We start from the raw sequence: 25625 nt of genomic DNA, 5'->3' as shown, positions 1-25625 counted from the left end.
TCACTTACACAGGCCCTGGTGCAGGCTTAATGAGCTCATGCAGACTCTAGTCTGCTGCAAGATTCTGGGTGGAATATAAAAATGATTTATGATGTAATTAGTGCAGCTAAATGCAATCTAGAGAGAGTTCCCGGCAGGCTATGTGACTTCACCCGCGTCCTGAGCCTGCCTTCACCTCCGGCCAAGTCCTACCTCTGGACTCAAGGGGTCAGCTAAGGGCTTCCCAACCCACTGAGAAGTCCTCAGACAAAGACAGCTAGGTAGAAGCTCCAAGCTGAACACTCATCTCGGGGTTAGGCTGGGGATGTGGCTGCTGGTGCTTTGGGGAGTTCCGTGGTCTCCTCACCTGCCTCTCTGGTAACCTTCCTACCCAGAAACTTAGAATCTCAGGTGAGGCCTTCAGGATGGAGAATGAGAGACTTGGACTTCCAAACTTGTTAGGTCTTACCCCTCAGATGGGATCTTAAGAGGTAGCCCAGGCTATCCTCAAACTTGTCATCCCCCTGCCTCAGCCTTTGAGGCCCTGGGATTGATACGTGCCTGTGTACATAAGGGACGTCAGAGGACAACTTTCAGGACTGGGTTCTCTCCTTCTGCCATGTGGGACCCAGGGACTGGATCAGGTTGTCGGGCGTGGCAGCAAGCATCTCCCAGGTGCTGACTACGGCAGCCCCGTGACTTTATAAACCCCTGGGTGGAACTGTCTGCTTCTCCACCCTGTTGTCTTCCATTAGCCTCCCGTGTTCCTGCTTCTTACCACTTAAAGCCGGGACTAAAATTCACATTTTGTCTGAAGGCAATGAAGCCACAGCATTTACTTTATTATAAATACAATTACTTGGTGAAAATGCTGTATCTAAGATTTTTGAGTTTTGTTTGTGGTGGTGGTTGGTTGGTTGTTGTTTTGACATAGGGTTTCTCCATGTATCCCTATCCTGCAGTTTGCTTTGTAGACCAGGCTGGCCTCAAACCCAGAGATCCACCTACTTCTTCCTCCCAAGCACTGGGATTAAAGGTGTGTGTCACCACCACCTGGTTGTATCTTTGCTTTTGAAAATCTAGTTTCATCCAGGCAGTGGTGGCTCATGATTGTAATCCTAGCACTTGGGAGGCAGAGGAAGGCGGTGGATCTACAGAGACCAGGCTGGTCTACAAAGCACGTTCCAGGACAGCCTGGACTCAGAAAACCCTGTCTCAGAAAATAGATATATAAACAGGCAGGCAGACAGACAGACAGGCAGGCAGACAGACAGACAGATAGACAGAAAGAACAGTTTTGAACAGATGAGAGGAAAGTGTAAATAAGCCTGGGAAGAGGAGCATCCACCATGAGGAATCAATTTCTTTCTTTCTTTCTTTTATTCATTCATTCATTCATTCATTCATTCATCCATCCATCTCCCACTCAGTAAAGCTGTACCAGGTACTGGAGAGCCCCCAGAAGGCTTCCCTGAGACAAGAAATTCACTGGGGACTTTAGGGTGAAGAGATTTAATGTGATGAAGAATGTAGAGAAGCAGCCGGGTGGTGGTGGTGCTCGCCTTGGGAGGCAGAGGCAGGCGGATTTCTGAGTTTGAGGCCAGCCTGATCTACAGAGTGAGTTCCAGGACAGCCAGGGCTGCACAGAGAAACCCTGTCTCAGAAAAAAAGAAAAAAGAAAAGAAAAGAAAAGAAAGAAAAGAAAAAGAATGTAGGGAAGTCAGGGGTGGTGGCGCATCCCAGCAATCCTAGCACTCAGGAAGTAGAGACAGGAGGATCAGGAGTTCAAGGGCATCCTCAACTGCATAGGATCACCCTGGGCTATATAAGACCTCATCTCAAAACACAAAAGAGAAGAGGGGATAAGCCTGTACAGTGTTCGGCTGAGTGAGTTTAGATCCTCAGCCCCAGCACGTTAACAAACACCAGGCACTGCGCATGCACCCCTAACTCCAGCACGCGGGAGGCAGGGACAGGTGGGCTCCCTGAGCTCAGCAGCCCACCAGCGTAGGCAACTCAGTGAGGTCCACGGCCAGTGAGAGACTATCTAAGCCTTAATGAATTGAAATAAGGCTTGGGATGGAGAGAGAGCTCAGGGTTAGGAGTACTGTGCTCAACAGTGCGACAGGACCCCAGACCTTAGCACAACTGACTCCATGATGGAAGAGCCGTTCAGGCTGTGTGCTGTCAGCACACAGACAGCAACACCTACTAAAACTAGAACACTTAACCCATCAAAGCCCATAGTTTGGGAAAGTCTCTAAAAGTAGTAACCTTGCTTTTTGGCTTCTGTGAATTCTGCTTCTGGCTAAATGTTCTTGTTAGTTAATAAGTATGTCAACTTAGGATTTGGTTTTTGTTGCCCCACTGGGATCCCAAGCACACAGTGTAGTCCCTGCCTATAAAGACTTTCTATTGGCTTAAACCTGTGTTCAGGCAGTCTTCTCTGGTAAATACCCCACATTTCTGGAGGTGCCACTGAGGTCCTAGAGCAAGATCTCAAGACACAGTGGGAGCCTGGGGGTTCTCTGAAGCCCTTGGAGAAAGGACAAATGCAGTGGTCAGGGGATACCTAGGGGGGCGTGCAGGTCCAGGTCCTAAATACTTTATTTAGTCAATTGCTGCCTAACACCTCCACTACTATTCCACCCAAAAAAACAAAACTTAAAAGTTGCCTGGTCTGTCATCTCCAGAGGTAAATCTGGTCACCTTATGTCTATACAAACAGAGGTCAGTCTTAGCTGCTGGATTCCTCTGTTCAGATATATGAAAGTGTGGTAGCCACCTGGTAGCCAGCCCAGTTGTATTTTCTCTCTGTCTCTCTGTCTCTATCTCTGTTACCCCCCCCCCCCATGTGTCTTTGTTGTTGTTTTTTGGTTTTTTCGAGACAGGGTTTCTCTGTGTAGCCCTGGCTGTCCTGGAACTCACTCTGTAGACCAGGCTGGCCTTGAACTCAGAAATCCGCCTGCCTCTGCCTCCCAAGTGCTGGGATTAAATGCGTGCGCCACCACTGCCCGGCTCCCCCATGTGTCTTAGTTAAGAGCTTCGTTGCTGTGAGGAGACACATAACCGTGGCAACTCTTATAAAGGAAGCCATTTAATTGGGGCTGGCGACAGTGTCAGAGGCTTTGTCATCATCATGGTAGGACACATGGAAGCACGTAGGCAGTCACGGAGCTGGAGGAGCTGTGCCACACCCGGCAGAGCTTGAGCATGTATGACCTCAAAGCCCACCTCCACAGTGATGCACTTCCTCCAAAAAGGCCAAAAAGGCGTGTGCTTCTATGCATTTCAGCCAGTTTTGGTTCCTTGATCAGTGGCTTTTTCTGGTGTGAGACCCTTCTACAGCTCTGCTTGAGACCTGTGCCTCCTCCTGTTGGGGACCTGAATCCTTTAGGCTCTGCCAGGTCACCCAGAGTTGAGGGAGGGGACCTTTACTGTCTGGGAGCAGGGATGCCTGCTTGTGACAGCCATGGATGAGCACCTGTGGCTCGTCCTCAGGAAAGGGGGGGTAGCAGGATTGATGGCGGTGGATTTCGCAAGCTAGACTCGTGGGTGTTCCAGGAGTAGGACCTGGTATCGGGTCACACGGTCCTTAGACAGTTGGTGTTCTGGTGTTTCCCAGGGGAGGGTCTGAACCTCCTTCTCATGGGGGTGCTGTGAGTTAGAAGATCCTGACCCTGAGTTTCATTAGACTAACAGTAGCCGCCAGAGCTCTTAGACAGGTGGGCCATCCTGTAGCTACAGGGTCCAACCATGTGGTCAGGTATGTCAGAGGATGAAACATAAAACTGGGTGCATGGGAGCTGCAGTCCTTGCGTTAACTGAAAATGTTTGGGCCCCAAGCTAGGTGGCTCAGCTCAGAGAGCAGAACTGATTGACCTGACCCAGGCTCCCAGATGGCGAAAGGAAAGTCAGCCACCATATACACGGACGGTCGGTGCTTTTACTATGGGTATGATCTATCAAGAAGGAGGGCTTCTCACCACTGGGTAAAAGGACACTTAAAAAAAACATCTTGGGGCTGGAGAGATGGCTCAGCGGTTAAGAGCACTGACTGCTCTTCTGAAGGTCCTGAGTTCAAATCCCAGCAACCACATGGTGGCTCACAACCACATGGTGGCTCACAACCACATGGTGGCTCACAACCATCTGTAACAAGATCTGACATTCTCTTCTGGAGTGTCTGAAGACAGCTATAGTATACATACATATAATAAATAAATAAACCTTTTAAAAAAATATCTTGGCCCTCCTAGAGGCTATTTGGCAGGGTTCTGTCTACCATTCCCAGGCTGCTGACCTGGCTGCCTGACAAACAGCCCTAAGACCGGTGGGGCCTGTTGATATTCTGATGACACACTACTACCCTGTACTGCCTGAGACTCTGGTAAAGAAATGGACAACTCACACCCACAGGTTGATGGAAAACACTAGTGGGAAAAACCACTCTCCCAGAAACAACTGGCAGGACTCTGGTAATTGGCAACCAGGCTCTCCATCTAGGGTCCACACAACTGAGTTACTCAGACCAAGGTATGTTATACCTGCACTAGACAGCCTAGCTCCGGATGTCTCAGCCGGATGCCAGGTTTGTACTCAAGTGAAACCAAAACCGAGAACCTTTACCCAGGAAGGAATCCAAATGAGAGAGCAACGCGCCTGGCTTCACAAAGATCACCCTCCAGGGATGGATAAATGTACTCGCTAGTTTTCAAAGATACCTTTTTCGGGTAGGTAGAAGTGTTCCTCACCCAGACGGAAACTGCTCAGAGAGTAACTAGAAAGCTCCTCTAGGAACTGGTTCCCTGACTAGGCTCCTGCCTAGCAATGGGGTCTGGAAATTGCCTGGCTTGCATAGGAAAAACCTCTCAATTGATAGCTAAAGCTTTCAACATAGATTGAAAACTTCATTGTAAATAGAGATCTCAGAGTTCAGGCCAGGGGTAAAAAAAATGAACAGGACATAAAACAACAACGACAAAAACAAACAAACAAACAAACAAACAAACTAAAAAAAAAGCCCTCTATAAAACTCTCATTAGAATCCAGCAGTAGATGGACAGGTCTTGCTTCTACCCACGGCACCCCATATGGCTAGGGATTTGACCCCTATGTTTGGAAGGCCCCCCTCACTGCTTCCTAGGCTCAGAGACCAGCAGTTGGCAGAACTCTCTAACCATTTCTTTCCCAAGTCACTAAGGCCCTCCAGTCCATCATAAAGACTTTGCACTTGGATGCTCTGAGACGTAGCCAGCCTCTGAGCCCACCAGTAGGTATCTCTTTATTTGAGCCCGTGATACTGTCTGGATCAGGCAAAGGGAATGGACTTCAAAAGGACTCTACGTGGTGATTTTTTTCCACTCCCTCCCTGACTGTGGAAAATGAAGGTCTCATCAGGCCTCAGCTCTTCAACTCCAATATAATCCAATGCTGATAAAATTAAAGGTCTGGAATGAAGATTCTGGCCTTTGGGAAACAAGAAAAGCCTGGGGAAATAGACTCTATATCCATTGGAATGACCCTAGGGGTAGGGTTACTATCCCCCCCCCCAAAAAAACCCCTGCTTTCCAGGTCCCCAGACTTAGGGTCTCATTAGAGATTTCCTATCTGTGGCAAAACCTCGGCCAATTCTCCCCTCCAAAGCACTTGATGCAGAATTGGCTGGGCTTTCTATGCCCAGTGCTACACAGGGATAGAAACCAACCAGACTGTCAGCCCTTTGACCGACAAAACTCACAGACTCAGGGCAGCCCAAATAAACAGTAGCGGACTTATAAAGGTCTAGTATCCAACACTTTTAACCTCGGCATTCCTCTTGTTCTGATGCCGATGCCTGTTATTCTGGGTTAATTGGCCTGGATAACAATATTATTGAGACCCTGAGATTACCCAGTGGGTGTGTACGAATGGTCAGACTAACTGTACCGCTTCTGATGTTTTCTAAACTAAGAAAACAGATAGATCAGGACTCATGCTTCTGTTTCTGAATTAAAACAACAGTTAAATTTCCTTGCAGAAATGGTGCTACAAAACTGGAGAGGCCTAAGGCTTCTCATGAGATAAAGGAAACTGTATGGCTTTCAGAGGAACCTGTTGTTTCTATGCTAATTGATCAGGAGTAATTAGAAAAATCTTGCCATAGCCGGGGACATAGCTGGCACCAGTCTTTGTTCTCTTGGTCCCCTCGACTAACTAGTCCATTATCAGTATTGGCTGGGACTTCTATTGTCATTTTGACAGCTCATTTTTAACATCTTAAACTAAAACAGTCTAAGTCCAAGATTTGACTCAAAGTAAGACCAGTGGAGAATATAACAGGGCCCCAGACTTTATAGAACCCCAGATCTTTCTTAGCACAACTGACTCCATAATGGACGTGTCATTCAGGCTGTAAAACTCAGCTTGTAGACAGTACTGCCCGCCAATAATAAAAACAAAGACTAATCCATCAAAGCCCACGGTTCTGGGAAAGTCTCTAAACGTGTCAACCTTGCCTTTGGCTTCTATAGTTCTGCATCTGGCTAACTGTTCTTGTTACTGAAGTGTGACAACTCAGAATATGTTTTTTGTGCTTGAAAGTTCACCTTGAGAAAAGGTTGGGGCTACACTGGGATCCTAAATATCCAGTGCAATCACCAGCCAGCTAATAAAGCCTTTGTATTGGCTTAACTGGTGTCCAAGCCGTCTTCTCTGGTGGATACCTCACAACAGATAGTTTTATGTCAGCTTGACACAAGTTACAGTTACCTGAGAGGAGAGACCCTCAATTCAGGAAATGCTTCTACATTTTCAGATTGAACACAAGCCTGTAGGGCATTTTCTTTTTTCTTTTTCTTTCTTTCTTTCTTTCTTTCTTTCTTTCTTTCTTTCTTTCTTTCTTTCTTTCTTTCTTTCTTTCTTCCTTCCTTCCTTCCTTCCTTCCTTCCTTCCTTCTTTCCTTCCTTCTTTCCTTCCTTCCTTTCTTTTTTTTTGCTTTTGTTTTTCGAGACAGGGTTTCTCTGTGTAGCCCTGGCTGTCCTGGAATTCACTCCGTAGACCAGGCTGGCCTGGAACTCAGAAATCTGTCTGCCTCTGCCTCCCAAGTGCTGGGATTAAAGGCCTGCACCACCACCACCCAGCATTTTGTTTTTGTTTTTATTTTTTTGGGGGGGGATTTTCTTAATTGATGTGGGAAGGACCCAACCCATTGTTGGAATGGTGTCATTCCTGGGCAGGAGGTCCTGAATTCTCTAAGAAAGTGGGCTTAGCAAGCCATGAGGAGTAAGCCAGTGAGTAGCACTTCTTCATGTCCTCTAATCACTTCCTGCCTCCAGGTTCCTGCCCTATTTTAATTCTTGTCCTGCCTTCCTTCAATGATGAACAGTATTTGGAACCACAAGCCAAATAAACACTTTCCTTCCCTAGTTGCTTTGGTCATGGTGTTTCATCACAGCAGTAGTAACCTTGACAATAAGCTTAGATGATGAATTGGTACCAGGAGTTGGGTATTGCTGTGACCGGCATAACCATCTTGTTTGGGGGAAGATTGTAAAAGGACTTGGGAATTTGGGGAGCTTTAAGAATTTTGAAGCTCAGAGGTGGTAGTGCAGGCCTGTAATCCCAGCACTCTGGGAGGCAGAGGCAGGCAGATTTCTGAGTTTGAGGCCAGCCTGGTCTACAAAGAGAGTTCTAGGACAGCCAGGGCTATACAGAGAAATCCTGTCTCAAAAAACAAACAAACAAACAAACAAACAAAACAAATCCAAAAATCAAAACAAAACAAAGAAAAAAAAAAGAATTTTGAGAGCTCAGTAGATAAGTATGTTGGGAACAGTGCAGGCCTGGCTTCTGAAGTTTCAGAGGGAAACCAAGACTCTACACAGCCTTTTATGTGAAAACACTGTGGTGTCTGGTGCATTGGAACAGTCATTAACAAAAGACCAGAGCCTCGAAGGTCAAAACATAGCTTTACTGGGGCAATGGGTGTTGATCAGCTGGGACTGAAGAATCAGTTGTGATTAAGATGAGACCACAAGCATCACTGAGGTAAAGTCTCCTTGGAAGTGTTTCCTCAGGATCAGCACACAGATACTGTGTTCCGAAAGTGGCCAAGGTTATACCTCGTGCTAGCACCTGAACTTGTCAGGGAAAGAGTCACCTCGCTGGTGTTACAGGTATTAAAGGCATGAAGGGGTCACGGAGAGCAGCTGAGGCTTGGCACTTGTGTGGCGGGGCTGGAGTCCCTGAGAGAGCCCAGGAGAGGCTACTGGCGGAAGTGCAAGGTGTAAGCACTGGAGATGCTAGTACCATGGAAGGATCACCAAGAGCAGCAGCAGCAGCAGCAGTGGAGTGGAGCCAGGCAGAGCCTAAAGTTAAGCTATATGCTACACGGGAGAACTGACCCAAGCCTTTAGCACCAAGAAGATTGTGGCCCCATGGCGTAGAGATTTTGAACTTTTAGAAGAGACTTGGGGTTTGTAAGGAGACTAGATATTTTAAAGGGTCCGAACTTTTAATGTGTTTGGGTTTGTAAAGTCTGTGAGGCTTTATTTATACTGTTGGTGTGAGACCACAGGAAAGAACGAGAAAGGGCAAGCAGTGGGTTAATGGTGATGTGTTACAAGGGGTCATTTGTGATGGAAAGTGTTATGTCAACTTGACATAAGCTAAAGTCGTCTGAGAGGTGGGAACCTCAATTAAGGAAAGGCCTCCAAAAGGTCAGGCTGCAGGCCAATGCGTGGGGCATTTTCTTAATTAGTGACTGATGAGGGAGGGCCCAGCCCATTGTGGGCGGTGCCACTCCTGGACTGGTGGTCCTGGGTTCTATAAGAAGGCAGGCTGAGCAAGCCAGTAAGCAGCACCCTCCATGGCCTCTGCCTCAGCTCCTGCCTCCAGGTTCCTGCCCTGCTTGAGTTCCTGTCCTGACTTCCTTCAATGATGGATTATGATGCAGAAGTATAAGCCAAATAAACCCTTTCTTCCACAACTTGATTTTGATCAGTCACGATGTCTCATGGTAGCAATGGAAATCTTAACTAAGAGAAGTGCTTGCTGCTCTTTCAAAGGACCCGAATTTAGTTCCCAGCACCCACATTGGGTGATTCATAACTGTCTTTAACTCCAGGCGTCTATATGTGTGTGGTGTCCAGACACATACATACATAAAATAAATCCTTTTTGAAAATGTGTAAAATGACTGAGCAAAACACCTGACATTGACCTGTTTCCCATGTGCAAGAGAGCACACCTACATGAACACACACACGCGCGCGCACGCGCATGTGCACGCACACCAAGAGGATGCAGGGAAATCCTGGTGTTGTGTATCCTAATTGGGCAAAACATCCCTACAGGCGTCGAGCCCAGCCAGCGCAAAGCCGCCACTTCCCCTACCCGCTTCCCCTGCCCGCTTCCCCTGCCCGCTTCCCCTGCCTGCTTTTCCCTGCCCATTTCCTCAGAGTTTCTTTCCTGTTTTACTTTTGATCACTTTTTTCCATCGTCTGGCCAAGCTTTTCCTGATCCTTTGGACTTTATCCTTCGTCCCCGTCTCTTGTTCATAAACAATGGTTATCTTTTGGGGACAGCCACACAGATTTATACCTACCCTGTGGTATTTTTTTCTAAACTCGAATAAACTGTCTTCAAGCTTCCATTTGAGTTCATTTTAATTTTTTTTGGGGGGGAGGAGGTGAGGAGGGGGGTGGTTTTTGTTTTATTTTTTGTTTTGCTTTGTTTAAGACAGAATTTCTCTGTGTAGCCCTGGCTGTCCTGAAACTTACTCTGTAGACCAGGCTAGCTTCAGACTCAGTGATCTACCTGAGTCTGCCTTCTTGAGATTATAGGCATGTGCCACCACTGCCAGGTTTTAAATTTTTATTATTCACGAGATTAAGAGCTCACAGAAATAAAAATGTTTCCCTAGTAGCTTCTCAGAGCTTTAGGTAAGATGTGGCTACTCAGATGGGATGCAAATGAAGGACCTCAGGGCACAAGGGTGGCTGTAGGGGGAGTTTTCCTAATTGTTGATTGGCTAAAGAAAGACAACAGAAGCCAATCTCTGGGAGAAAGAGAAGGTGCAATTGCCACAGCAGACAGGAAGAGAAGGACAGAGAGGATTGGGAATCCAATCCAGGCCTCGGGGCTGACGAGAAGCTGCAGACCCTTAGATCTCTCAGGGAACCGATAGTTTGCAGCCCCTGCAGGCAACTGTGGAGGCCGAGGCGGATGGGGCATGATATTCTTTGCCCAGCTTTTGAGTTATCTGGTCAGTCTTAAAATATAAAAATCTCCAGTGTTTTCCTTCCATGGGGCTTCGGGGAGATAGCCGTTGCTGGCATGGGGCGGGGAACCATCAGAGACCTGAGCATAGCCGGGAAGGCACTCCTAGCATTTGGGGGTGGGGGGTGGGAAGTTAGCTAGCAGGTGGACAGCCGGTAGTCCTAGAGCCCAGGGTGGTTTTACTAAAATTACAAGCAACAGATAGTGCGCCCAATGTAGGGCTTAAACCCATGACCCTGGGATTAAGAGTCCCATGCTCTACCAACTGAGCTAGCTGGGCTGCCAGTCCCAGAGCCTGGCTGGGACAAAGGTGGTTTTACTAAAATTACACACAACAGGTGGCTTACCCTGCAGGACTTAAGGGCCCCATGCTGCGAGTCCGTCCAGGCATTCTAACGGGTACCAGAGCACCTTAACGCAAGCCTTGTCTTCATCGCCCTCCAATAGAGCCTTAGAAGTTAGAGGGGAAGAAAACCCAGGGAGGAGCCCCCAAAGCCAGTAAACGTTGATTCATACATTTCAAAATGTCCATTGTTGTGGCTGCTTCTGGTCCTCTGCCTAGACCTTGTGATGCTGAGCTGTTTTATAAATTCCTGCCTGCTCCTGGGAGTGGGGTAGGGTAGGGGAAGGAACCCCTGGCCCTTTAGAAACCAGCTCCTAGGATTGTTCTGAGATGATAGGAGACCCCTTGATTTTTAAAAAGCACCAATATGCAGGAAACGATCAATATAGTTGGCCACGGTTAACACTGTCCCCAGCCCCTGCTTTTGCTAAAACTCAAACACACTTCATCCAAGAGGCACGTGTAGCTTCTTTTACTGAAGGGACTTTTATTCTTTCTGGCTGGATGGTGACAGTTCGGAACCCCCGTTCAAACAGACATAAATGATAGAGATGGAACTTGTTGGCACGCATAATTCGTGGGTGTGGAGATATTTCAATTTGTGTACAGCTGTGTCCAGGTGTTCAAAGGACAGCACATTCTCAGCCTAAGAAATGGCTGTCAGTCAGTCCAGGTTCATGTTGCTATCCAGTTATGTGAGAACAGCGTCATAAGCCTGGAGCAGGGGGGTCAGAATTCAAAATGTAGAGTATAGTTTATACTGGTCATTTTCAAGAGAGAGAGAGAGAGAGAGAGAGAGAGAGAGAGAGAGAAAGAGGGAGAGGGAGCGCTGACCCACCACAGCTGTAAAGTGTCTATAAGTGAAAATTATAGAAGCTAACTCCAACATGAACTCACCTTCAAAGCTATCTTTCTGTGGCAGTGAAAACCCTCTGGAGAGGGACCGGAGGGCCAGCACAGTACTTCAGAACATTGTTGCTCTTCAGAGGCCTTGGCTTGCAAGCACCCATCAGAATTCCTGCCGACTTGCTTGTGAGATCTCACCAACTGGTTCCAGTCCTTCATGGTGGCACCAACATGGTGGTCCCACCAGGAATGTGGCATGACTGTGTTTATGGGTGGAGAACATCGGAATGGCTTCTTCACCTGTCCTTTCTGACCCTAATGTTGGAAAGGACAGTCACTCAGGAGTTAGGGGACCAATGTTGGCAGTCTTTCTCCTCCCCCCCCCCCCCGTGTGTGTGTGTGTGTGTGTGTGTGTGTATGTGTGTGTGTGTATAGTTATCTTCTATTGCTGTGATGAAATACCACAACCAAGGCAACTTACAGATGCACAGACTGATGACATGACTGTTCCATTGTGTGGTTAAGGGGAAAGTTTTCCTTGTAGCTATGAGGGAACAGCCAACAGAGAATAGAAAACTAGTGAGAGAAGCAGGAGGCGGGTAGAGTGAGAGAGGACACACTGAAAATAGTAGGGTTATGAGTAGTGGTGGGAAGAGAAGCCCCTAGGAAGCTAGAGGAATTGGGGGGGGGTGAGAAGGGCCAGGATGCCAGGATGGGCTTTGAAACGTGTAACAGGTTCTGGTGACACCGAGGGAGCCTGGAGCCCAGCAAGCGCTTTGATTTGCTGATAGGCCCCACAGGTTCACCCCACTGATACACCCCTTCTGCTAAAGGTAAGGGAAATGATTCCTTTTGGTGGATGGGAATCAGTTTGCCAAGTCCCTGAGGAATGCTGGCTTTTATCTGACCATCAAAATCTGTGGAAAAACTCTGCTAGTTAAGGGTACCATTGACCAGATAGCCTTCTGGATCGGGTAATGGAGGACTCCCCTCGTTAGCAGGGGTTTTTCTCTGATCTTGTCCAGGAGTTCTGAGCCCCCCACCCTCGCCTTTACCTGAGACATGTCATGTGGCCTTGATTAGTTTATAGGATCAATTTCCTCTCCCAAGACAAAACCTGTTCAGCCATCACCCAAGATTCCTGAGATGATTCCCCACGCTAATGAGCCATCCAGGAATCCTAAGCCCATGTCCTCTGCCCATCCCGGATATTCCTACCTTCAATGCCCCAAAATTTTAGAAGCCTTCAGCCACCCCAAGTAAAGTTGATCTGCCTGCTCGCTGAGGATTCCCATGTGATGTATTCATCGCACATACTCACAGGGTTTCCAAACCCCATGTGACGTTTTTGCTCCCACTGTCCTCGTGGGCAGTATTGGCCAACTATTTACAAGAGTGGGGAGACCCACAGAAATCCTCCTGTGGCCCAGGTTGAGCTCATTTCTGGATATTTGAGCTGTCTTTTAGAGTTTAGAGAAGTCAATTTTCTTTGGAACTAACAATAAAAGGAGCTTCTTTGAGCTTAGGGTTCCAGAGAGCGAGAGTCCATAATGGTGGGCCAGAGACGTAGCAGCAGGAACAGGAGGCTGAAGGCGTACATCCTGAACTGCAAGCATGGAGCTGTGAGACAAACTGGAAATAGCCCAAGTCTTTAAACAACCCAAGCCCGCTCCAGTGACATGCTTCGTCTAGCAAGGCCACGCCTCCTAAGCCTCCCCGCCCCATGCTTCCTCTAGCAAGGCCACGCCTCCTAAGTCTCCCCGCCCCAAAGCACGACCAGCTGCAGACCATGTACTCAAATGTCTGAGACTATGGAGGACATCACATTCAAAAAACCATAGTGTGTGTGTGTGTGTGTGTGTGTGTGTGTGTGTGTGTGTAAATAACCACAGAGTGGATTCAGGGGAGCCTCTGTAAAATAGGCTTTCCCTACCCATCCCCCACTGCCCCCCAGTACCCCCTGCCAGCAGACCACAGTGACACTTGACTCCCTGGGAATAAGAGGTGTTCAGGCCCTGAGTGCAGCAATCTCTGGAAATCTTACTTCCCTCTCTCTACTGCATAGCTCTGCTCTATGTTCTTGTAGCTCTATGTGGAGAAAGAGAGAGAGGCAGACAGCGTGACATTTTGACAGCAGGCCAAATTCCTTCCTCACAGGCACCCAGCCTCTTCTCCAGTCACAGACCCAACTGTGGGAAATGATTGGAGGCTCTGATTTTTTTTTTTTTTTCTGTTTTGCGGTTTGGGTTGTATTTCAAGACTCTGGACCCAGAACCCACCCGTTCGGATTCTTGAAGTGTTTCCTTTCTAGGAATCACACACAAGCCCACAGACGCCAACTGCACCTGTGAGTCAGAGTGCTCATCTTGCTATTTTGGCTTCACTACCCTCTGTAGGAACCTGCTCGCCTTGCCTCTGCAATGAAGCACCACGCAGCCTGGCACAGTGGTTGCACCCCTTTAATCCCAGCCCCTGGGAAGCAGAGGCAGGCAGATCTGTGAGTTCGAGGCCAGCCTGGTCTACATTGTGAGTTCTCAGGCCAGCCAGGGCTAGACAGTGAAATCGTGTCACATATAACAACTAAGTAAACAAATCAATAAGCAGAGTGCCGCAGACACCCTTGGTATCTCAGATTCTTTACACATTTCTCCATTTAAAATTCTCAGTTCAAAGGGCTGGAGAAATGGCTTGGTGGATAAGTGCAGGGTGAGGCTATCGACCTGAGCTGGACCTCCAGAACCCATGTGAAGGTGGAAAGAGAGCTGTCCTCTGACCTACAGAGGACAGACGGACAGATATAGACAGACACAGACAGACAGACAGACAGACAGACACACACACACGCACGCACGCACGCACGCACACACACACACACACACACACACACACGCAAATACAAAATTTTGAGCCAGGTGGTTTGAATGAAGATGGTCCTCATAGGGCCATAGGAAGTGCCACTAGTAGGAGGTGTGGCCTTGTTGGAAGAAGTGTGTCACTGGGGGTGGGCTTTGAGCTTTCAAATGCTCAAGTCAGGTCCAGTGTTCTTCTGTTCCTGCTGCCTGCCGATGCAGATATAGAACTCTTGACTCCATCTCTAGAACAGTGCCTACCGCATGCCACCAAGCTTCCTACCATGATGATAATGGACTGAACCTCAGAACCTGTAAGCCAGCCCCAATTAAATGTTGTCCTTTACAAGAGCTGCTATGACCATGTGTCTGTTTACAGCAACAGAAACCTTTACTAACATACAAGGATTCACTATATATCTTTGGCTGGCCTGGAAATCACTGTGTAAACTAGGCTGGCCTCAAACTTAGAGAAATCCTCCTGCCTCTGTGGGATTAAAGTGCTGGGATTAAAGGTGTGTGCCACCATACCTGGCCATAAATACAATTAAAAAAGAGAAAGAAGCTAACTAAAAACAGGTGGACAGCTCCTGAGGAATGGCACCCAGTGTTGACCTCTGACCTCCATACTCACACCTACATGTGCACTTACACACTCACACCTACATGTGCATCCACACACTCACACCTACATGTGCATTCACACACACCTACATATGCATTCACTCACCCCTACATATGCATCCACACACTCACCCCTACATGTGCATCCACACACTCACACCTACATGTGCATTCACACACACCTACATATGCATTCACTCACCCCTACATATGCATCCACACACTCACCCCTACATGTGCATCCACACACTCACCCCTACATGTGCATTCACATACTCACACCTATATATGCATTTACACACACCTACATGTGCATCCACACACTCACACCTACATGTGCATTCACACACCCCTACATGTGCATCCACACACTCACACCTACATGTGCATTCACACACCCCTACATGTGCATTCACACACACCTACATATGCATTCACTCACACCTATATGTACATCCACACACTCACCCCTACATGTGTATCTACACACTCACCCTACATGTGCATCCACACACTCACCCTACATGTGCATTCACATACTCACACCTACATATGCATTCACACACACCTACATGTGCATCCACACACTCACAACTACATGTGCATCCACACACTCACCCCTACATGTGTATCCACACACTCACGCCTACATGTGCATTCACACACTCACCCCTACATGTGCATTCACACACTCACACCTACATATGCATTCACACACACCTACATGTGCATCCACACACTCACCTCTACATGTGCATCCACACACTCACCCCTACCTGTGCATCCACACACTCACCCCTACATGTGCATTCACACACTCACCCCTACATGTGCATTCACACACTCACCCCTACATATGCATTCACTCACCCCTACATGTGCATTCACACTCACCCCTACATGTGCATTCACACACTCACACCTACATGTGCATTCACACACTCACACATACATGTGCATTCACATACTCACCCCTACATGTGCATTCACACATACCTACATATGCATTCACTCACACCTACATGTGTATTCACACACTCACCCCTACATGTGCATTCACACACTCACACCTACATATGCATTCACTCACACCTACATGTGCATTCACACACTCACCCCTACATGTGCATTCACACACTCACACCTACATGTGTATTCACACACTCATACCTACATTTGCATTCACACACACATACATGTGTATTCACACACTCACACATACATATGCATTCACACCTGCACACACACACACATACCCCCATACACAGAAATTCCTGTTCAATTGTTGTCATTTTACTAGAATTTCTGACCTCCAAGGTCCACTTCAGAGCTTGTCTAAGACGCCTGTGAGTCTCCTCATACTTTTATTTCTAAGCCCCATGGTGACAAGGGACCCCTTAGCCATTTTGGAATGTGTACATAAGTGAATCTAACACCACAATATGGTGGCCTGGCCTGATGCTGCTTGTATTCTAATGCTAACATTAGTTCTTCAAGACTGGTTGCCCCAGAGAATGGAGAGTCTGCAGGTAGATGCTATGTGATCTTGCCCACAAATTATTTCTGATTAGTGAATGAAGATGTCAATAGCCAACAGCTGGGCAGAAGAGACCTAGGTGGGGACTTGGAGTTCCCGGGCTTGGTAGGTCAGAGGACAACCACGGGGAGAAGGAGATGAATGGAGAAGCTGCCGTGGGTAGGTGAGCCATGAAAACGTAGCCCTGAGGGCTGGTCAATCGGAGTTAAGCATCCCAGATAAAACATAGTAAGTAATAACTCCAGGATATCAACAGGAAACAGATTTTAGTATCATAGAGGGTAGACATTGTGTGCTGTTAAAGGCTTCTTATAAAGGTTGTGTGTGTCTTTTATCTGGGCACTAAATGGTCAAAGGTGGGGTAGAAACCACGGATGGTGGTTAAAAGTTCTACAACACCACAAAGTCACCAAAAGTTATTTGAGTCTCTCTCAGCCTTTGAGACCAGTTGAGCCTGGAGTCTAGGAGCAGGTCTGAGTAGGAATGGGGTGGGGGCTCCCAGGAGCATTGGCGGCACCCCACAAGGCAACCACTCCAGAGAAACTGTGCCAGCAGCTCCAGGCAACAGGAGGCACAGCTGCATGTGAGGATGAAAAAACGTCTGAAAGAAAGAAAGAAAGAAAGAAAGAAAGAAAGAAAGAAAGAAAGGAAGGAAGGAAGGAAGGAAGGAAGGAAGGAAGGAAGGAAAGAAAAAGAAAAAGAAAAGAAAAGGGAAAGGAAAAGAAAAAGAAAAAGAAAGAAAAAGAAAAAGAAAAATGACCTAGAGGTTTGTGGTCCCCAGGTGTGGTGGTTTGGATGAGAATGTCCCCACATGCTCTCAACTTTGAATGCTTGATCCCTAGTTGGTGGAACTGTTTGGGAAGAATTAGGAGGTGTGGCCTTGTTGCAGATGTGTCACTGGGAGTGGAGTTTAAGGGCTTTTTCTTTCTTTCTTTTTATTTCTCTTTATCTTTTTCTTTCTTCAAAATAATAGTTTTATTAATTGGGAATTTCACACTCACCCCCATCACACTCGCTTCCCTGTCCTCCCAGGTCCACCCACCACCATTGTGACCTCCATCTCTCAAAAGAAGGAGGGGGAGGAAGAGGGGAAGGAGAGGGAAGAGGAGGGGGAGGAGGGAGAGGAGGAGGAGGCGGGGTAGAAGATCCAATTTGTGTTGCCCATATACTCACTGGAGCATGGTCAAACTCCAAGTGGACAGCCCGCTAAAGAAAACCAGGTCCTTCCCCACTCACATCCCCTCTAGGGAGCCATCAACTACGAAGAGATACACTTCAGAATTTTTATCACAATTTTTAAGAGTTCTCCTTGACTGCTTTCTGTCTAGGCTGTTTCTTTTGGGGGGGCGGGGTGAGGGCGGGGATTCTCACAGAAGCCTTCCATGTGTATCTGTGGTCATCAATGTGCATCTTCCATGTGCATCTGAGAAGCCTTCTCAACCATGCATCTGCGGTCATCAATGTCACTGTCAAGGTAGCTTCCCTGCTCTTTACAGTCTGCAGGAGTGTGGATCGTGAACTTCCACGTGGTTCCTGGTGATAGCATGTGCCACGGATCTCAGCATAGTTTCCAGGGCCATACAGAACATGCATATCAACACATCTCTCCACTATAGCATAGACCACAGACACCCTCAGAGTCTTCGGCAGCAACACAGGCCAAGAACATCAACATGGCCTCCAGGGCAATGTGGATGGTGACACCAATAGAGTCCCCTGTGGCATCCCAGCCCAAGGACATCATCATCATGGCTTCAGGTGGTGGCACAGACCACGGTCATCCACATGGCTCCAGGCAGCAGCATGCGCCATGGTCATCTGCCTGGCCCTTGGTGGCAACACGGGCCATGAACTCCAACATGACCCCCAGCTGTCCAGGACCATGTCCCATCATGGCCCTTGTAGCAGCATGGACCACAAACATCAACCTGATCTCAGGTGACAGCTCAGGCCACTCACATGAACATGGCCTCCGGCAGCAGCATGGCCCACAGACATCAACATGGCTTCAAGCAGCAGCACAGACCACGGACATCCACGTGACCTTGGGTAGGAACATGGGCCTTGGCCACCAATGCAGCCCTGGCTGCAGGAGAACCACAGACACAGACACGGAGGAGCATAAATCATGGACATCAGCGTGGTCACAGGTGGCCGGGCATTCACATCAACACAGCCCCTGTTTCAGAAGACACTGGTGACTAAGTAACTAGCTGCTCTCACCCCCTGCTCCCCGCCACCTCTCCTCTCTCTTCCCTCTCTCCCTCCCTCTCTGCCCTCAACATTTTCAGTTCAGGATGTGAGTGACCGCTCCAGAGCCATGCCCACTTCCTGCCACCATGTTCCCCACCATGATGATGATGGAGTCACCCTCTGAAACTGTGAGCCAGCACCCACTTAAATGCTTTCTTTTTTTAAGGTGCCTCTATGGCGGCGTCTCTTCCCAGCCATAACACACAGTAAGGCACCAGGTCTGCTGGAATCTGGTCCCGTGTCCCCTGCCAGGTGGATCACATCTCCTCTCAACCCACACCCAGACTTTGACAAACAGCAGCAAGCTTGGAAGTTCAGGCTTTGTTGTAAGTGAGCCATCCTAAAGATCAGACTTGGTGTTTGCTTTTCAGAGCTGCCTTAGTCAGTGCTCTATTACTGGGAAGAGACCCCATACTCCTGGCAACACATAAAAGAAAACATTTAATTGGGGGCTAGCTTACAGATTTAGAGGGTCAGTCCATTATTACTGGGGTGGGGCGTGGTGCTGGGGCAGTAGCTGAGAGCTATATCCTGACCCCTGAGCACAGAGAGAGACTGGGCCTGGCTATGGCTTTTGAAACCTCAAGGCTTCACAACAGCGACCCATTTCTTCCAACTAGGCCACATCTCTTGGTCTGTGTCAAATTCTTTATCAACAAAGCTTAATCCTTCAATCTTATCAAGAAGTTCCACTCCCTGGTGACTAAACATCCAAATATATGAGCCTGTGAAGCCATTCTTATTTAAACCCATAATCAAGTGACTCTGGGAAACACAATTCATGTAGAAAGTCCACAAGGAGCTTCAGATCCTGTAGGGAGCTCCTGGGCATATGTCCCTGACCTCATCTGGTCCCCAAAGCTAAGCAGACTTGGGTCTGGTTAGTTCGTGGCTGGGAGAACTTGAACTGGGGCTCTGAGCTCGCCATTTTCATCCCTCACATGGTGAGACAAGCCCCTATTCATCATTTCTCACTGAGGTGTCCTGTGGAGGCAAAAACTCTGTCACACAAAGCCTGTGGTCTACAGGAACCTGATAGCGGAAGTTACTAGTGACTGGGTGACAATTAGCCAGTTCCTGCCATGGGCCATTAATGTCCCCTTTCTCACTGGAAACAGGGTAATGAAGGAACACCTCTAAATCTAATTAGGTCAGAGAGCAGTCCCAGAGAGCCCACGACTCAGCTGTGAGTTCTTCCTTCTTTCTGCCTGCCTCCTCTTCCTCCTCCTCCTCCTCCCCTTCCTCCTCCCCTTCCTCCTCCTCCTTCTCCTTTCTTTCTTCTTCCTCCTTTTTCTCCTCTTCCTCTGATGATACTGATGATGAGACCTCGGAATGCACTTTAGTTAAACATTCTACCACTAAGCTCCACATCCCCAGTGAAACTCTGCCCTTCTGAGCCATTCTGAATACTAAATTCTGTATCAGCAAAGCTTAACTTACCCACAGATACATGCACACACATGTGCAGACACATGCAGACACACTGTACTCAGATACACACATGCACACACTATACACAGATACAAACATATACATACATATACACATACTAAACAGATACAAACAATATATACATACTATACACTGATAAACACATGAACACATATTTATGTAGACATATGTGTACATGAATATACAAGTATACACATATTCTGCACATGAAGATATGCACACAGTATACATATATACAAACATACATAGTATACACAAAGAGACACATACATACATTTATATACACTACACACAGGCACATACACATATATATACACAATACATGCATATATAAGTATATACATACTATGCACACACATACACATGCATATGCACACATATATATTTATACACACTATACACACACATACATATACATATGCACATCTATATATACTCTATGCACACACACATGTATATACACTCTATATACACACATGGATACATAGTTTAGCCTTGAACTGGTCCTGGAGCTAGTGAGACTCTTTAAAGCTCTGCCCCCTGGGGTGGAGCTGGAGGTCAAAGCCCACAGAGCAGATCAGGCAGGTGGGGTCAAGGGCGGTGAAGAATGACTTAGAAGCCACACGTGCAAACTAGAGTTGTCAGGATGAACTGAGCCAGCCCCTTCAGTCAGTCTGTGTTGCCTTTGACCTTAGAGTGTCGTAACAAGGCACGAGAGGCAGCTGTTGTGCACACGCTAGCTGTTCCAGCTGTTTCTTGGGTCTAAGACTCCTCTTTCTCAGACATTCTCTTCTGCCTCACAGGGATCTCGGGAGCAACAGGTCTGAGTCAAAGGCCTGTGACTGGAGCCTAAATCACCCCTAGGCAACAACAACGTCTTATCTTGAAAAGGCTCTACCTGACCACCGTCAGCTGATGATCCAGGTGGCCATATAACTGCAGGACTCTTGTCTGGCCTGTGAACATGCAGCAGAGGACCTCTGTGCTCTTGACTCTCTGGAGTGCCTATGCTGATAAACTCTCTAGTCCTGGATCATCAATTCTTCCTGTCTGTGTTTTCAGAGTCGGGAGCTAGACCTGGATTAGTCTGGACCCACAGTTGGGCCTCTGGCCTAGGACACATTAGTGTCCTATACTACAAACAAAAGTGTGGTTGCCTTGTTGGAGCAATCAGATGGCCAAGTACAGAAGTTACACTCAAGAGCTGGGAAGACTAAAGGCGGATCAAGAGAAAGAACACCATTTGGGTGGAGGGAATTCTGGGAAATGTAGTTTAAAATAGCCAATTTAATACTTTGATGGTACCTGGAATGGTTTTCAATTGCATGCTTGATTGCTTTTCCTTGGGTGTGCATGTATGTGCATGCACATACATGTGCAGATATATACTTGCATTGAGTATTGTGATACTTTTGGATAGTTTGGGGTTTTATCTTCAGGCACCATCTACTTGGTTTGGTTTGGTTTTGCACTGTGATATGATGTGAAAAACCTTCCCCTTAACCATTCCATGGAGTGGCTGTATTGTCAATGTAGACTCTGTGTGTATGTGTGTGTGTGTGTGTGTGCCCCTGTGTTTTGATTACTTTTCTACTGCTGTGACAAACATCATGACCAAGGCAACTTCTAGAAGGAAGAGTTCTTTTGGGTTTACAGTTTCAGAGAGTTAGAGTCCGTGACCATGGTGGCTGGGAAGCATGGACACAGGAAAACACATGACTCAATCAGCAAGCTGGGAGCTCACATCTTAAAACCCAAGCAGGAAGGAGAGAGAGAGAGAGAGAGAGAGAGAGAGAGAGAGAGAGAGAGAGAGAGAGAGAGCAAACCTAAAATGATGTGTGCCTTTTTGAAAAAAAAGACAGTCCTGGGCTAGAGAGATGGCTCAGCGGTTAAGAGCACTGACTGCTCTTCAGAAGGTCCTGAGTTCAAATCTCAGAAACTACATGGTGGCTCACAACCATCCATAATGTGATCTGATGCCCCCTTCTGGTGTGTCTAAAGACAACTACAGTGTACTTAAGATATAATAATAAATAAATCTTTAAAAAAAAAAAAAGAACTTCAAAAAAAAAAAAAAGAAATCCTGACTCAAAATTGTGTGTGTATATATGTTTATGAAAATATAAACATTTATTTAAAAAAAAACAAAAACAACAAAAAAGACAGTCCCTTCCTGAACCCAGAACTCACCATTTCACCAAGCCTGGCTGGCCAGGAACCCCTGAGATCCTTTTGCCACCAACTGACCAGTGCTAGGTTTATAAACACACCACCACACCCAGATTCTTCATGTTGGTTCTGGGGACTGAACTCACATCCTCATACTTTCATAGTGTGGTGGTTTGAGTAAAAATGGCCATCATAGACCCATGTGTTTACATGCTTGGCCCACAGGGAGTGGAGCTTTTAGGAGGTGTGGCCTGGTTGGAGTAGGTGTGGTCTTGTTGGAAGAAGTGTGTCACTGTGGGCGTGGGCTTGGAGGTCTCCTATGCTCAAGCTCTGTCCAGTGTGGCACAGAATCTCTTATGCTGTCTGTAGATCAAGATGTAGAACTCTCTCAACTCCTCCAGCACCACATCTGTCTGCATGTGGCCATGCTTCCCAGCATGATACTGGATTGAACCTCTGAAATTTTAAGCTAGCTTCAGTTAAGTGTTTTCCTTTATAAGAGTTGCTGTGGTCATGGTGTCTCTTCACAGCAATGAAACCCTAGCTAAGACACAGGGTAAGCACTTTACCCACACTCTCCCAGCCTAGGTGTGAGCCACCACAAACAGCTTACACTCTGTTTCAAATCCTGTTTAACCTATCCCTCATCACGGAGAGCCAGTGCCAGTCACCAGCCTGCCTGAGGCCCAGTATCCTACACCCGAGGTGCGCATGGGAGGTCCGTGAATATATTCTTCACACGGGACCATCTAGGCTCATGTGCTTGAGCCCTGAATGTCCCAAGAGCCCACGGTGTCAAGAGTCACCTTTCCCTTTAAACAGGTTCTTTCCAGCTAGTGCAATTTGGCCTTGATTCCTCCCAAACAAGAGCCTTGACAACTGTATGCAGGAGGTTGGATGCATGACAAGACCAACTCCATTAACTTTTGGCAAGAGTCCCACTCGGCACACCTCGTCTCAGAGTAGAGGAGGGCAGACCACAGGGCGACAGGAAAAAAAAGGTGCTTTATGCTCGGAAGCATTCGGGTGGCTAATGAGTACCCTCCGGGGAGCCCAGGAGAGATTTCTGGAAGTTCTCCAAGTTGGAGATTCTGTGTGGCTGAGCCCTGAAAGTCCCAAGAACCTGCAGTGTCAAGATTTGCTCTTTCTTTTACATTTGAATAAAAGGAAGCCCCCATCTTCTGCACATACAGGGGAGAGGTGGAGGAGGAAGAGAGAGAGAGAGAGAGAGAGAGAGAGAGAGAGAGAGAGAGAGAGAGAGAGAGAGAGAGAGAGAGAGAGAAGCTTTCCACAGACCCAACCAATATATACTTAAATTTCTGTGATGTGACAGAGAAATAAATAGCATCTCTTAAGTCACCACTGTGCCTGCAGACATGGTCGGCAGGTCTTACTATTGTCCATCAATGCCTGGTTCTTTCCATACAAGAAAGTTATGTTTTCCTGTTGCTATAGTCTGAATCTGAGATACTCCCCCCATACCACACACACACACACACACACACACACACACACACACACACACCAGGCTCACCATCTGAAATGGGGGTAGAACTATTTTGGGAGACTCTGAGCCCTTCAAGAAGGTGGAACCTGGCAGAAGAAGCCACTTGAGGATTCTATCTCATAGAGCATTTGCCTAGAGTCCCTCAGGGAGGGTCTAGGGTGTGGCTAAGCATGGAGTTCTTGCCTAGCATGTGCATGACCCTGAGTTCCAGCCCCAGCCCCCAACATATACTCAGAGATTCTAGCCCAGCCACTTCTATAGTTGCTTTTTGCTTTCTGCTTCTGTAAAATCAACTCAGACATCTCAGGAAACTCCTGAAATTTACAAGATTCACAGGGTCTCTTCTCCGGGGATGGAGAGCCTGTAACAACAGCTGGAGAGTGTTTTCTTCCAGGGCCCTAAGCTGCCTACAAGTAAAGCAGGCAGCTTCAAGGAGTTGCCACCCAGGCTGAGTGGGCTTGTCAGTGATTTGGCTGCTTTTAAATCACCCAGGTTGCTCTTTATAACCCCTTGCCGGCTTCCTGTGAGCAACCCCCAAAGAACTCACAGTCACTAAAGCAGACTCAGGTGGAGGAGTCGTTACTTGGTCTGTCGGCAGTGCCCTATTTGAGTGAATAGACATTTTCTCACATTTCACCAGAAGAATTTCAGGGTGCAAAATGCTTGAAAAGGTTGCTCTATGGCCTGTCTAGGTGTGGTGGTTCATGTGTTTAATCTCAGTACTTAGGAGGCTAAAGCAGATGGATCTATGAGTTCAAGGACAACCTGGTCTACAAAGCGAGTTCCGGGACAGCCAGGAAATCACAGGAAACCCTGTCTGAGGAGAAAAAAATGTCTCTGTGTCTGGTCACTAGAGGGGGTGGAACAGTGTCATTTGTAGTGAGGGTCACACAGTCTGTAAGAGTAGTTCTAATGCTGAAGTCCTGTTCCCCAGTTGGTTCTTGATCTATCAGTAAAGAAAGCCATGGGCCAATTGCTGGGCGCAAGGGTATGGGCAGGTCTTCCGGGGTCTCTGGAGGAAAAGGGAGACACAAGGAAGGAGGGGGGCGTTCACCATGCTTTGGAGAGAGGAGAACCAGGCAACCATGTGAGGCCTCAGGAGGAGAGGTGGGCTATGGCCGCTCCTATAGGCAGGTGGTCAGAGATCTCTAGCAGGAACTAGATCCAACTGACCAACTAAGGTGAGGGCAGGTGGGAGGAGCAGAACTAAGAATAATGATAAGGGCATGTTTTCCAGCAACTGTGCCAAGAAGGCAAGTTGAAAATGAGCAACTGTGTGTGTGTGTCTTTTATCTGTGGATTCAAGGGAATCTGGGTTGGGGGCTGGCAGCGTGGCCACTTTCTGGAGCTAAAGGTGGGTGGAGCCATCCCTGGTGGTGGCTTCCGACACCTGTGCGAGGGATCCCCAGTGAAAAACTCCAGGCGCCAAGACAAGAATGGGTATCCCTGGTTGGTTAGTTTGTTCTGTGGCAAAGCTGAGAAGATACTTAAAGGAGCTAGGGTCTCTTGGGATCATGATTTCAGACAGATCAGCCCTTGGTCACTGGGTCCCATGAGCTTGGTCATCCTGATGGTAGCAGTGTGTGACAGGAAGCAGAGAGGTTAAGGGAGGGACCAGCACATAGCACATCACTTTGAAAAAGTATATCTGGTACCAGCTTCCTTCCAAGGTGGCCCCACGTTTCTAGAACCATCCAAAGTTATGCCACGACAGCTAGACTAGCATAAGGCAGTGGGGGACGTATGATACTGAAACCATGAGAACTGAAAGCATCCCACGAGTCCTGGCACATTCTGTCACTTGAA

The 25625-nt window shown here is 47.5% G+C and overlaps 1 long non-coding RNA gene and 1 other non-coding gene across 3 annotated transcripts in view; one reads left to right on the top strand and one right to left on the bottom strand.

Moving 5' to 3' along the window:
- Positions 1-22143, top strand: part of LOC127671250 (uncharacterized) — a 29282-nt gene extending 7139 nt beyond the window's left edge. Inside the window, exons 1-3 of one of the 2 annotated variants that reach the window (XR_007974706.1) lie at positions 13677-13775; positions 18858-19017; positions 20947-22143. This is a non-coding gene — a long non-coding RNA (uncharacterized LOC127671250). Of the gene's footprint in view, positions 1-13676; positions 13776-18857; positions 19018-20946 lie in introns of those variants that run through there. The other variant, XR_007974709.1, reaches the window with a different exon arrangement.
- Trnak-cuu (transfer RNA lysine (anticodon CUU)) lies at positions 10447-10519 on the bottom strand. Its single transcript has one exon. It is a non-coding gene; the product is annotated as a tRNA-Lys (tRNA).
- Positions 22144-25625: the final 3482 nt, after the last annotated feature.

This window comes from Apodemus sylvaticus, chromosome 1, assembly GCF_947179515.1.
Source record: "Apodemus sylvaticus chromosome 1, mApoSyl1.1, whole genome shotgun sequence".
Lineage (NCBI taxonomy): Eukaryota > Metazoa > Chordata > Mammalia > Rodentia > Muridae > Apodemus > Apodemus sylvaticus.
Note: the sequence above shows the minus strand (reverse complement) of the source record. Positions and strands in the feature narration are given on the sequence as shown.